The sequence below is a fragment of the Petromyzon marinus genome, chromosome 11 (genome assembly GCF_048934315.1).
Source record: "Petromyzon marinus isolate PM22_M1 ecotype Great Lakes invasive population chromosome 11, UKy_Petmar_22M1.pri1.0, whole genome shotgun sequence".
Classification (NCBI taxonomy): domain Eukaryota; kingdom Metazoa; phylum Chordata; class Hyperoartia; order Petromyzontiformes; family Petromyzontidae; genus Petromyzon; species Petromyzon marinus.
Genome location: NC_133677.1, coordinates 9,155,295 through 9,167,968, shown reverse-complemented (window position 1 = coordinate 9,167,968; position 12,674 = coordinate 9,155,295). Strand labels below are relative to the sequence as shown.

General features: G+C 46.0%; 1 protein-coding gene across 1 annotated transcript in view; it reads right to left on the bottom strand.

Moving 5' to 3' along the window:
- The window catches only part of MARCHF5 (membrane associated ring-CH-type finger 5), a 184,812-nt gene that overhangs the window by 130,237 nt on the left and 41,901 nt on the right, over positions 1–12,674 (bottom strand). The gene's annotated exons all lie outside the window — the stretch shown is intronic.

Sequence of the window (12,674 nt, the reverse complement as noted above, 5' to 3'; positions counted from 1 at the left end):
GTCATCGCCAGCAGTGTACAACAACCAAGGCATCATCAACGAACAAAAGAGATCCGGAGCTGCAATGCCCGTGGTTCCCAAGTATTTAAATGCAATGCTGAGAAGAAAAACAGGAGAAAACGTCCGGGCAAGGTTACAACAAAAAAAAACTCAGCTAAAGTTGCACAACTCCATTATGCAAATCACTTAAACCATGTCAATGGAATTTTACTGCAACGCTGTTTTCTATGTAAATTAAAAGTAGCGTTTGGAAAGTTGTGCCATGTAAATGTTGTACCTTAATCCCGTCCGTCCGTTTCATGAAGGAGTAAACACCGGAAATAGTTTTAAGGTGAATAAATGCACACGTGAACACGAACCTATGCACTTATTTTCTTAGTGGCACAGTACTGTTTACAAAGGCTGAGATGGGGCCCAGAGCTGAAATATCACAATCATAAGATTCTGAGCTTAAATGCCAGCCAACATTAACTTAACCTTTCATTCCACTTGGACAACTATAAGAGGAAATCAAATAATAAATCTGTGGCACATGGTGAGAAGTCAATAATGATTGTTCAAAGGAAAAACATGCATGGGTGACCCCAGGTACACTCAACAGGTGCACTAGGCATTGTGGGCAGTAGAGGGCAGTGCCGTAAAATGCATTGTTATGTTTTCCTCCACTTTCTACCAACACTGACCAGGGTTGAAAAATACGGTCAAGTAACTCTTACTGCCTGTACAGCCGAGGGAGGCACATATCCAGTAGTAGAATGAAAAAAGTGTGCATTTGTAGGCTAACGTTTCACACACTGGCTCTTGTTCAGATCGGAGAGACTGAGCAGCAAAGTTGGAAATAACATTTTTTTTAGTTGTGTGACCTTGAGAACACCAATAAATTAAGCAATCACTTAAAAACAGAGTAAAAAAAAGTCAACACGTAAACCGATTACAATTAAAAAGACGTGTCATTACGATACAAAGCTAAAACATTTCGCGGTCGTGGCTCAGTGAGTTGCCAGTCCCAGAGAATATTAAATGCCCAGCGTGACATTCTTAATCACACCCAGTCGTCGCAGGGTATAGAGCGCACGTGCTTGAGGTGCATGTGGCCGAGTGATTTAAGCAACGCAGCCCGGTCCCCGGGATTTATTTATAAAAGAGAATCCGCCGCTGTGCCCGGCGCACGTGGTATGGCCGTATAAAGAGCTGGCGGCCCTCGGGAGGGGAGGAGACGGGGGTTTGCACATTTTGCGGGACTTGACGACAAACAGTGAGAAGAGAATTTGGATGTTGACGGCTGCGGTCAAACTTTGTACCGACATTGAGTTTGTCGATCGTGGAAGGTTTTTTTTTTAAAGCCGGTCAACGGCGCAACTGTTTTGACTTCTTTAACTTTCCCGAATTGATTTGATGGAGGGGGCAGCATTGTGGGATGTGATCCAGGGGTGGGATGGTCATGATGGTGTAGTGGTTGGGAGGGGTGATGAAACAATTTTGAAAACGGGATGTTTAAAAGGTATGCGTAGGCTGTCGCACACGATACCACTTTATTTTTCAAAGAAGGGACCCACCAACTTCAAAGCACTAATTCGTTTATACGATCGGCATGTGAAGTTGCTCTTGAAAATAAGATTAATATTAGATTGGAGTCTGTGTATTTTTCCTAGTGCTGTACCTCATTCTCATAACCAATTTTAATGCATCCCATGCCGTTTTTCCCAGCATTCTCAGGCTAGATTCAGTAACAATTGGATTTTTTGTTATCGCAATCACAAACCACAGCAAACAACTTATCGCAGCAACGTTATCAATAAACGTAGTAAACGTAGTAAACTAAAGACCGTTCCTTAGAAAGCTGCAAGGGTAAAAAGAACATGCAGTTTGGGGAATCTCAACTTGTTACGGAACATTTAAAGCTAAACGGAAAATATATTTGCACCGTGATTATTTCTGTGTTATTCTGCCCGGTATTATCATTCCGCTTATTCACCTAGGAAAGCCTCAACGAGTCTCAAGACCCTTGTTTCAAAAGAGTCCTGCCAAATATTCGCAGTAGAAGGTCTGGGAGGGTGTGCGATGTCACTGCTGTGTGCAATGCCAATGGAGTAACATCCAAGTAAATTTCGAGCACTGGGATTTTTGTCCAATTCCAGTTACATTTTATGGGCAGGGGGCGGCGGGGGGGGGGAGGGGGTTCCGCTGATGCGAGGAAACCAGAAAACCCAGAAGAAGTCAATGCGGAACCGGGGATGAACATAGAAACTCAACACAGAAAGGCCCACAATCTATAGCATCGAACCCAGGAGCCTTCTCTCTGTGTGAGGAAAAGGGGGGGGGAGGGGGCGACACAAGCGTTACCACCCTGCCACCCAAATGTTTGGCAACGCTGTTATTTCTGCGTTATTCCGATGCGTACGAAAAGCAAGTGCCCGTGCGTGACCGCTCGCCGTACTGGGGAGCTGTTCCAGCACGAGGCGGATTGACGCCCACGCGAGAGTGGTACTCTGCGAGGGAGGCCCCTGAGTTGTTCTGTGTTCTCGCAAGGCTATCTTTCCACCGCACTGTATTCAGAATTCTGCAAGGTCAGTTGTACGAAGGGTGCGCAAAACCACGAGAAGCCTTTCGAATTCATTATTTATTCGGTGTGCTGGTTAACATGTGGGCTAGTTCTCACCATATCCGAGTATTATAGTCACTGTTTTTTTTGTTTTTAAACCGGGGAGGTATAACTGTTTTCAAGCATCAATATGCTATCGCGAATGCAACACTTGGAATCTGTTCGTATTTATACACGCGTACCCTTGTAATGTCGGTCTAGAAGACTACAGTGCCGAGAGCTATCTGCACTTAAAGAAAACTGCAATTAATATAACAAGTGTGTTAGAAGCACAGTGTTGTCGCAGTTATACATTAAGTTACATGTTGCATATTTCGTTTTTATACGGCGTCATTTTTGCAATTGCATCACACAATACTGCTAAAAGGTGCATATTTTTTCTTTTTTTCAGCCAATCAATGAGTGTTTATAGATGTGAGAAAAAAACAGATCACTCAAAAAATCCAAATCTGCAAGGGGGGCAACCACTATGTCCCTATTACAGATGGGACTGATTGAAACTGAGTCCATACTTGGCTGGCTTAAAACTTTCGTGACTGCAGGAATTCATATTATTTGGGTCTTTCGGTAATGTCACGTCGATAGGTTAATTTTTTTTTTTTACAAAAAACCACGACGTTTCGATCGCAACACAAACGGTCGTCATCAGGTGGAGAAAAAAAAGTTTGGCTCCTTTTTTTTTTCCGGCGATCCACCAACCCCTCGCCTCCGCAGTGCTGGAATTCGGGCCACGTGCTTAGCCACCACATTTTACAGGCTCGCACCGTTGAGACTCGGGCCGTTAGCCAGTACTCGGTCACGCCAACACGGCGCGTACAGGGGTGGTATGACCGACACCAGTTCTGGCCACCTTCGCCTCTCCAGTTGCAGACGTAGTACGCATTGTACCACGCTCTTATTTTATGCAGAGTCAACCTCGTGGAGGGGGGGGAGCAAGTCACGCTTTGGTACCAATCTCTCTGTGCACCGTCAATAATTATCGAATGTGGGCGTTAGGACTCACAGTTGCGATAGTAACTAAAGCCATGTAAGTAGCACAGGTGCACATACCCTGGTTTTGTAGTACGCAGATACCCAGGTGTTATTATTTTGCGACTTAGAACAAAAGGATGCTCCGAAGGCCCGTTGTTTTTAGGCTGCAAACATTAGTGAGGATGCAGCTAAAAAAGCAAGCAGCACACACTCCGCCACGGCTCACTGGCGCAGAGAGCATCAACGGTGCTGTTTCACCAATGCATAGCCGTGCGCACGCTGCAAATGTCCAAATCTCCCGGGAGTGCGCCCAATGTCGTAAGATCTTGAAAGCAAAGCAGGGGTTGTTGTGCCCGGATAGTGCTGTGAGTGGGTGACCACCGTGCAAAACAACTTGCGCTGTATGCTACCATGGGCAGTGCAGCAAAAATCCACTCTTGCACTGCACTTGGCATGTATTTATGCAGAACTTCTTTCGCACCATACTTAATCAACCACGACGATCAGAGGTGCCTTCACCAACCCGCAATGATCAGTGTGGTGATGTACGATGAAACTAACTAGCAAGGACTGCATGGCATGATGAAGGTCCCAGACCCGGTAGCAGATCGACCAAAGGGCACGCGCGTGTTCACGTAAATGTACAATCAATGCTCGCGCACACACACACACACACACGTGTGCCGTAGGCACCGGACAGGCTGCGTAATCCACACAGACTTTAAACTGTATAAATTACAACAAACATTAGGCACAAAGGGCCAGATCTATTCACGGCGCAAATTGCAGGGCATTTCATGAGTCGCCGCGTAACAAAATGCCGCGATCCACCTTGCACGCCAAGGACGTGCGCTCCATTAGGCGGTCTTCTTTTCCATTAAGTCACTTCTCGGCACTCCCGGCCAGGCGTGTGGCACTCACTCAAGCGTCTTCTCTCATTGCTCTCACAGGCAAAAAGAACAGCGGTGGGAGGGGGGGGGGGCTCACGGCACCGAGGTGGGCCGCATGCAACCAAGGCCACGCGCGGGTTGCCACCTGTCCAGGTCTCTGCCAGGATTTTCCTCTTTTTGAGGTGGGGGGGAAGCTCTCCCGGGGGAAGTTTGTGAGTCTTCCCGGGGAAGTTTGCGAGTCTTCCCGGGGACACTGAAAGTCCCAGCCTTGGTCGATCAAGTAACAATACGCGACTGAACATAAACAGCAAGTAGGTGTCCACTCTTCCGGTACTGCGAGGTATTCCTCTTCCCCACGATATGTCCGGTATTTTTTGTTGTTGTACCGCAGAGGTGGCAAACCCTTCGAGCACGTCCGAGACACCCAAAAGCAAACCGATGCGCCGGACAGAGGGTGGACAGAGGGTACGAGGCGTTGTCATCTTGCAGCCATCCGTCTTAATCTGCCAACGACGCCGATCTCAACTTTATTTTTTTCCCCGCCGTCGTCGCATTGAGTTGTCCGCCCTTGCTCCTGTCAAAAAGTATTAGTCTGCCTCTGCGAGAATCCAGCCTTATTGGATTCTACGCGGCCTAATTCTGCGAACGCCCGGCTACCCAATTTGCGATCGCTCCCGACAGCAGCAAAGTCCGGATTTACAAATCAGTCGCAGCATTGTGCTCAATAAGCGGTTCCTAATCACGCCCTGACAGCAACTGATTAAATCAAAACACAGAGCAGTTCCCACTCACTCTCATTTGCATCACATTAGGATGCTATCGGCACAGAAGGCTGCAGAGTCTCATTAACTCTATTGATTGCCATGATGCGGATGAAAAGAACTTGAAGCAGTTTAAGAATGATAATAGGATGTTTTGAATGTATGGCGAGCCATCGCTTGTTTCATTTACACAGGGAACGATACTTTAAATAGTGTGCAGCAGACAGAGCAACACAAACAAACCGCACCGTACTTTTAGAGTTGTTGCTTAATGCTCCCGTAGATCTGTGAAGTACAATCCACTCATTTACAAAACAGGTGCCGCAAATAGAACCTACCGACAGATTATTTGGATTACAAATGAGGGAGGGGGGGGGGGACTCACTGTAATCACAAAACAAACTGTCCTGGCTTCTTTAAACACAGTTCAGAACAGGTAAATTATAAAAGGGCCATACGTGACAGTTTTTCAGCCCATCCTGTCACCCACCTCTTCCCCCCCACCCCTCGAGTTCACGGTTGGAAGTTGTTGTTTTTTTTTCAATATAAACCACAGGATCAAAATATGGATGTCAGCTCAGCAGGAGTATATAATGTCGGGTATGGTAGCGCATGTCTCCAATCAACCACACGGAGGTTAAGTGTTAGAGCTGGTGGATCACACAGCTGAGAGAGCTTCTACCTCGCCTGGTATACAGGAGGCCGTGGGTTCGATCGCGACCCTAACGCCGGTTTATTTGGAGTTTGCATTTTCTCTCTCTCCCCGTGGCCGCGTGGATTTTTCTCCGGGTCCTCCCGGTTCTTCCCTCCGCATTTAGAAACGTGCGTTTAGATTATTTGGCTGCTGTCAATTTCCACGTGATAAGCCACTTCATTGAGCTATCATTTGTGGCCAGGTCGCTTGTGAAAAGAGAGCCACAGTGGGGCCTTACCTGGTCAAATAAAAAAAAAGTATTTGTGTTATACAATCAGCCTCAAGGACAATGAGGGGCAGCGGCAGTGGAGAAACTACCATCACACAGGGTGATCTTTTCCCTTCAAATTCCCGGCTATTCTCAGGGAACTACAGTTTCCTGCCACATGCAAATTTACTCCAACGGGGACGCGCAGCCACGGACGACAGTGAGTAATATATAGTTGTGTCAACAATGCAAAGATAAAAGCACACCGTACACATCTGCATCATTGTGAGAGAATACAAGTGACAAAATAAACACGGAAACAGTAAATCTCATTAATATATCTGTCCCTCCGCTTAGAGAATACAAGTATATGTTTTACACTCCATCAAACACAAAGGCTTCCTGGGAAGTGCCACAGGATTCAGCACCATTGGTCGACTGCTACGCAAACTCTGGAGCGGATTCGTCACAGTGTCTCAAGCAGCCTGTCAAGAACGGCATCAATTAAAAAAAAACCACGATGAGTCCCAAGATTAATGGCAAGGTTACTTACTGTAGAATTATGTATCGCTATATATGATGGCACGGTGCTTAGCGCGCTCCCGCGCTATGAAAGAGCACGGCAAGCCGAGTTCAATTCCTGGCCGTGGCTAACAACCGTGGCGAGCGATATCTGAACCGGTCCTGCCACCCTTTCCTCTCCTTCACTCATCCACACTGACCAGCGTGGTGAAGTATGGTCAAACAATCCGTGTGATGTAGGGAGGCCCTCATCCAGCAGTCAATAGGCGAAGAGCTGTCATTCACTTGTTATATACTGCATATGGGTAATTAAAGAAAAGGTGCAAAATAAGCTACGTATATACATTCGAATTAATCTGGAAATTATATAAGACAATATGGAAATAATTAAGTGTTTTAAAGTTCATAAAATGAACGCACTCTATAAACCAGTGTATTGGAGAATGCATAAAAAAAAGCCGTAGATCGCTCGTTTAGCTTTATAAACTATTGGGTTGAGTGCCGTTAGCAAGCACTTGTTAAAGCTGACACTGCACACAATGGGGGTAGTGTGGCCAGGACCAAGCCCAACCACTTATGATTCTCCACTGCTGGTTATTTCCACACCACACCATCATTCAAGGCTGAGTTGACCTCCTAGCGAAGCCCCAGATACCACTTGCCACCGATATGCATGGCTGGTAATCCAACCCAGGTTGCTGGTGTCATGGGCACAGTCTGTGAACATCTATGCCACGTATGGATAAAGGATAGTAGAAAAAAAACACGAGTGTATAAAAACCACACGCGTGTTGAACATAACAACTGGCATTTGTAAATACGTGGCAGTGACATCACTACAATTCTTGCACCAGACTAGGTACACTTTAATGACACTGACATCGCAGGAGAGGCCCAAGTGTTGTTACATGGCATACTGCAGGTAACTATAACAGACTTCGCTTTGGTACACTTTTCAATAACTGCCGACATTTAAAATTAAGCAAACAGCCACATAAACGTGTAAGCAGCGACACGGGTAAGTCCCACATATCATTCCGTGGGTTAAAGGGACTGTGCATACAAAAAAGCCAAATATTCCCATATAGCCTTTAATATGCTGTTGAGTCATTGCTGTTAGTGAACACCTATGATGGCTGGCATGGCAAATGGTGGGGTGGGTGCCAAAACACCACGTCCGGGCACCTTTGTCTCCCCAGTGACGATGTTTGCACACCACACCAGGTACTCATTTTAGGCCGAGTCAACCTAGGGGAGGCCCAGGACCAGTTAAAATATTCGCCACACTTATCGAGTCGCGAGCGGCGAGAACCGAACTCGGGTCGCCGGGTTCGAAGCACCGTCGCGCCCAGACGCACATTCACAAGATGGGAACTTCTAGATTTGAAGCTTTCGTGACTGCAAGGATCCATACTCTTTGGTTCTATTCGGTAAAGTCACGAAGGTAAAAAAATAAAACAACAAAAATCAACGACGTTTCGGCCACAACACAAGCGGCCTTCATCAGGTGAAGGGACCAGCCTGTCTCGAAGACTGCGCTGGAGTGAAACAGAGCCAAGCTCAGACCGTGACCTTTAAGCTGAGCTTGGCTCTGTTTCACTCCAGCGCAGTCTTCGAGACAGGCTGGTCCCTTCACCTGCTAAAGGCCGCTTGTGTTGTGGCCGAAACGTCGTGATTTTTGTTGTTTTATTTTTTTACCTACGTGACTTTACCGAATAGAACCAAAGAACATGGGAACTGCCACATGGCCACGTGCGCTTTGCCCCATAAACAACCACCCCCACTCTCTCCCCTGCCGTAGCTTTGGCCGACTCTGCCCACCCCGTGCGCACGCACGCACTGCCCCCCCCGCCCCCGGGTCCCATGTGCACCACGGCGGAGGACCCATCTGCCACGTGACACGACCACACATGAGAGCAGCTGTGTCCTCCTCTCTGCAAAGGCAAAGATCCCCCATATAGCCTGTAACAGACTGTAGGGGCAAGAGCTGTTAGCGAGCACCTATGAAGGCCGGAACGGCACACGAGGGGGTGGGGTGGCCAGCACCACGCCCGACCGCCTTTGTCTCCCTAGTGGCGATGTTTACACACCGCGCCAGGTACTCATTTGAGGCTGAGTCGACCTAGGGGAGGCCCGGGACCGGTTTAGATAATCGTCACTGGTGTTGGCCGTGAGCGGGAATCGAACCCGGGTCGCCAGGTTCATAGCGGAGCGTAGCGCTAACCGCTGAACCACCGCTCCCCACCCTCTCTGCCCACACACACACACGCGCGCATTTCGTGCCGCGAGAGCCCAGCCCCTCCAAGCAACACACACGACGCACGTTTATGCATTTTCAATTAACGTAATGCTCAATATCCCATTGGCAAGAATCGGTAAAACTGACAAAAAAAATGTGTAAAGAAAGCACCTGCACCAGTCTCTTCTTTGAACATATTGCACCACCACTGCGCGTCTCGATATGTTGCAGGCCCCTGGGTTTAATGCTTTTTATCCGAGGTGTTCTCTGCTTTCTGCCGCGATCCCTCTCTCCTAAATTATAATTACTTTCTTGGCGAGCATGAAATATACATCGGCCTTCACTACTTAAAATAAATAGTGAGCAGCAAGGTTGCGATTGTTTCACGCGTTAAGAACAGTTCGCATTCATCTCTCGCTCACAAATGGAGCATCTCCGAAACAATGCGCATTATTTGAAATAGATTAAGTCAAAGGAGTCGAATGCGATATCTGTCCAACATTGCTATTTATCTTTCCTTACGGGCCCCATCAATCACGATAACCAGGTAAATTGATGCTCACCATCGCATCTCAACTAGCTTGCTGTCCTACTAAATCATATTAATGCCGAGTGTACAGAAGAAAAATCGCAATATATTCAATTACCTTATTTACACATTTATTTATAGCAATGTTCCCGTACATAAAAGTGACAATTAACAAGCAGTCCTATTTCTTGAATTGTCTACAATGCTCCATCACTCAACATCGACATTATAATAACGACACTTGAATTCATAACATAGACCAAACTTAACCAACAAAACGGCAAAACAACCCTTAAAGGACTGAGCCCTACTTTGAGAATATTAAACAGCTAATCAACCGAAGTTAATTATTTACACCCGACAATAGGGTGCTGAACAACTGCACTGGGCAAGCCCTGGGATGGAAAGGAAGGCAGGTCTTTCCATGGCTATTTAATTGGATTAAAGGCAGATTGAGGGGGGAGAGAGTGGGGAGAGGAGGAAGGGGTGGGGGTGACTTAGGATGAAGGGGGGAGATTGAGCCGGGGGGGAGGGGGACAAGCCCCGTGTTTGAACAAAGCCAATTTTCGACTGCTGACAGGTAAACTCAGCGTTATTGGCAACACTCAGAGGAGGCCACGTGTCACCGTGGCAACAGGCGAGGGAGGCGGCTAGGTAGGTAGGGGCTGCGGTAGGACAGATGGGTTAATCATGTTAATATAATGCGCTGTGCATTTGAGGGCGTTCCAAGGTTACCTTGCGTTGCTCTGTGAACCCCCAGCAGTCTTCACAACAAATGCTAATTAAATGTCAAATCTTAAATGCACCCTTGTATCTGGCGCATCAAATAAAAACATTCTTGAAGAGGCTAATTAAAAGCAATGGGTTGGATGTTTTATGCGCTGCGAAGGCCTTACCTGGCGAGAATGTATCTTGTATCTAGGTGATTATATTCATGTTACGTGGAAAAAAAGTATTGAAGGTTTAAAGGCTGGCTCAACTGTAGCTCTATTACTGCCTATTAAGCAGTGGGAGGAAATGTGGTTTGGATTAAAGAGAAACAGTCAAATATAACGAGTATAGTAACTTGAACTTGCAAAGGTGAGCAGAGGCAGATTAAAAACGTATCCATAATTTGCGACCAACAACCTCCTTGACGCAAAAGTACAGCAGAAGTTCACAGAATGAGATTGTCAGGCTAAATACCCAATTGTGACATTTCCACGTGTGGCATGTCCATCTGAACACACGAAATAAAATCAATAGCTAAAGAAATAAAATTTCCATGCTGTTAAACATTTTTAAACAAATATACATCTAAGAGACCCACTTAATAAAATAACCAATGTATTCCTTCTGATTTTATTTTATATTGCGATTCCTCCACTCAGAACTTCCCAAACCATCACTGGGGAAGGAGCGCTCCGGTGTGTTCATGGATCATGCCGCGTGGTCGTTCAGCACACCGTGCGATGTTTCGCTTCCCTTACCTCGGCAGCAGCTTCTTCAAACTCCAGGCGAAACTATAAAACCAAAACTATTTTTATTTTACCAGGTAAGGCCCACTCAGCTATATAGCTTTTTGAGCAGCGACCTGGCCACAAATGATAGCTCAACGAAGTGGCTTATCACGTGGAAATGTATATCAGCCAAATGCTCCAACGGATGTTTCTAAATGTGAAGGAAATAAACCGGAGGACCCGGAGAAAAATCCACGGGACCACGGGGAGAACACGCAAACTCCAAACATACAGGATTCAGGGTCGGGATCGAAGCCATGACCTCCTGGAAATCAGGTAAGGTAGTTAAGATCTCAATACCAGGACGTGCAACACAAACACGAGCTCCAACGCATACACAAATCGGAAGGCTACGCAGCACAACCACGAAAATCTATTCTGAAGCAGCATCCGTGGAGAAGTTTGACCCCAGAAGGCCCTATGCAAATGCGTATATAGTTGACCGAGGTCTTCTGTTTCTCTTGGGGGGCAACCGCCCTCGACACCTCACCCCTGTATTCGTGGGATCTCGAGGCAGAGGAAGACTGACGTCTTTATAAAGACAGGAAAAAGTAAATGAAAGGCACACCTTTGACATCCACATCAGAAGAACGTTTCCCTCTTTCAACGGATGTTTTTGCCTTTTATTCTTCCAGGCCACAATTTACTTCACCAAACACCGCAAACGATCATACAACTGGCTCACCTTTTTTACAGGCGTATCCTTTTACCACAGGTTTGGCAGAAGAAATGGTGAATAAAGAAACCTGCTTCATGTTTCCAAAGTTTTTGTCTGGAACCAAACTCATTGCCACAATTACTGCTGGACTGAGTCCAATGCAGTGAATTCATACTTTATACAATTACAACACAAAACCGCAATGACTTAGAATAATAGTAATTCTTATTGTTTTAAAATTGCCATGTACAAATCTTCTTCTCGCCTATAAAAGGCATTTTTTTTGGTCTGTCTGTGCGTGGCCGACACTTGTGAGGAATTTGGCTCGCGAACCGTGGGGGTTTACATTTTTTTAAAGTACCCAGGTAGCACGGCATAAGCCCCGCGGTGAGCCAGAAGCTATTCCGATTTCACGTCCGTCCCCTTTAAAGTACTTTAATTGGGAAATTAGTGCTGTTTATTGTTATTTGTGTATTACATTGGGCCTCAGAGCGCACGCGTTCAGTGGGGGGGGGGATTCCCATTCGTGTGGACAATGAACAAGGTAAGACAGATTTACAGCTCCCTTATAAAATACGTATTACCATTACTGTTTACTCATTACTATTACCGTTATTTAATATGAAATTATAGGGATTAACCAATGTTTGATGATAGTTAATCTAAGCAACACGATTTTATCTCCCCGAGTACCAAGTGCTACTCTAAAATTGTTATATACAAGATGGATATTATTCCCCACAAACTTTGCTTTTGTGGCCACGTCTTTACGTGAGGGAATGACACTTATGCACACGTTTTCTCTTTTAAAATAGGTACATTTCTAAATATCACTGTCCTGCTCACAAAAAAAAAACACGTTTTAGGGGAAGAACAGCCTTTTTTCAGTACTCTTGAGGCATAAGCAGCCACCAAATATCACTTTCTGCACAGGGACAAACAAACAAATATACTGAATGCTATTACGTCTTCATTCTAACATATTTACACTTGCCCCCTCAGTACGGGTTGAGCAGTGACGGTATGTCAATTAGGCTTAATTGGTGCGCATCTGCTCATAGTTACAGGTAGGATAGGATGATTTATTATTCGTTGACTTT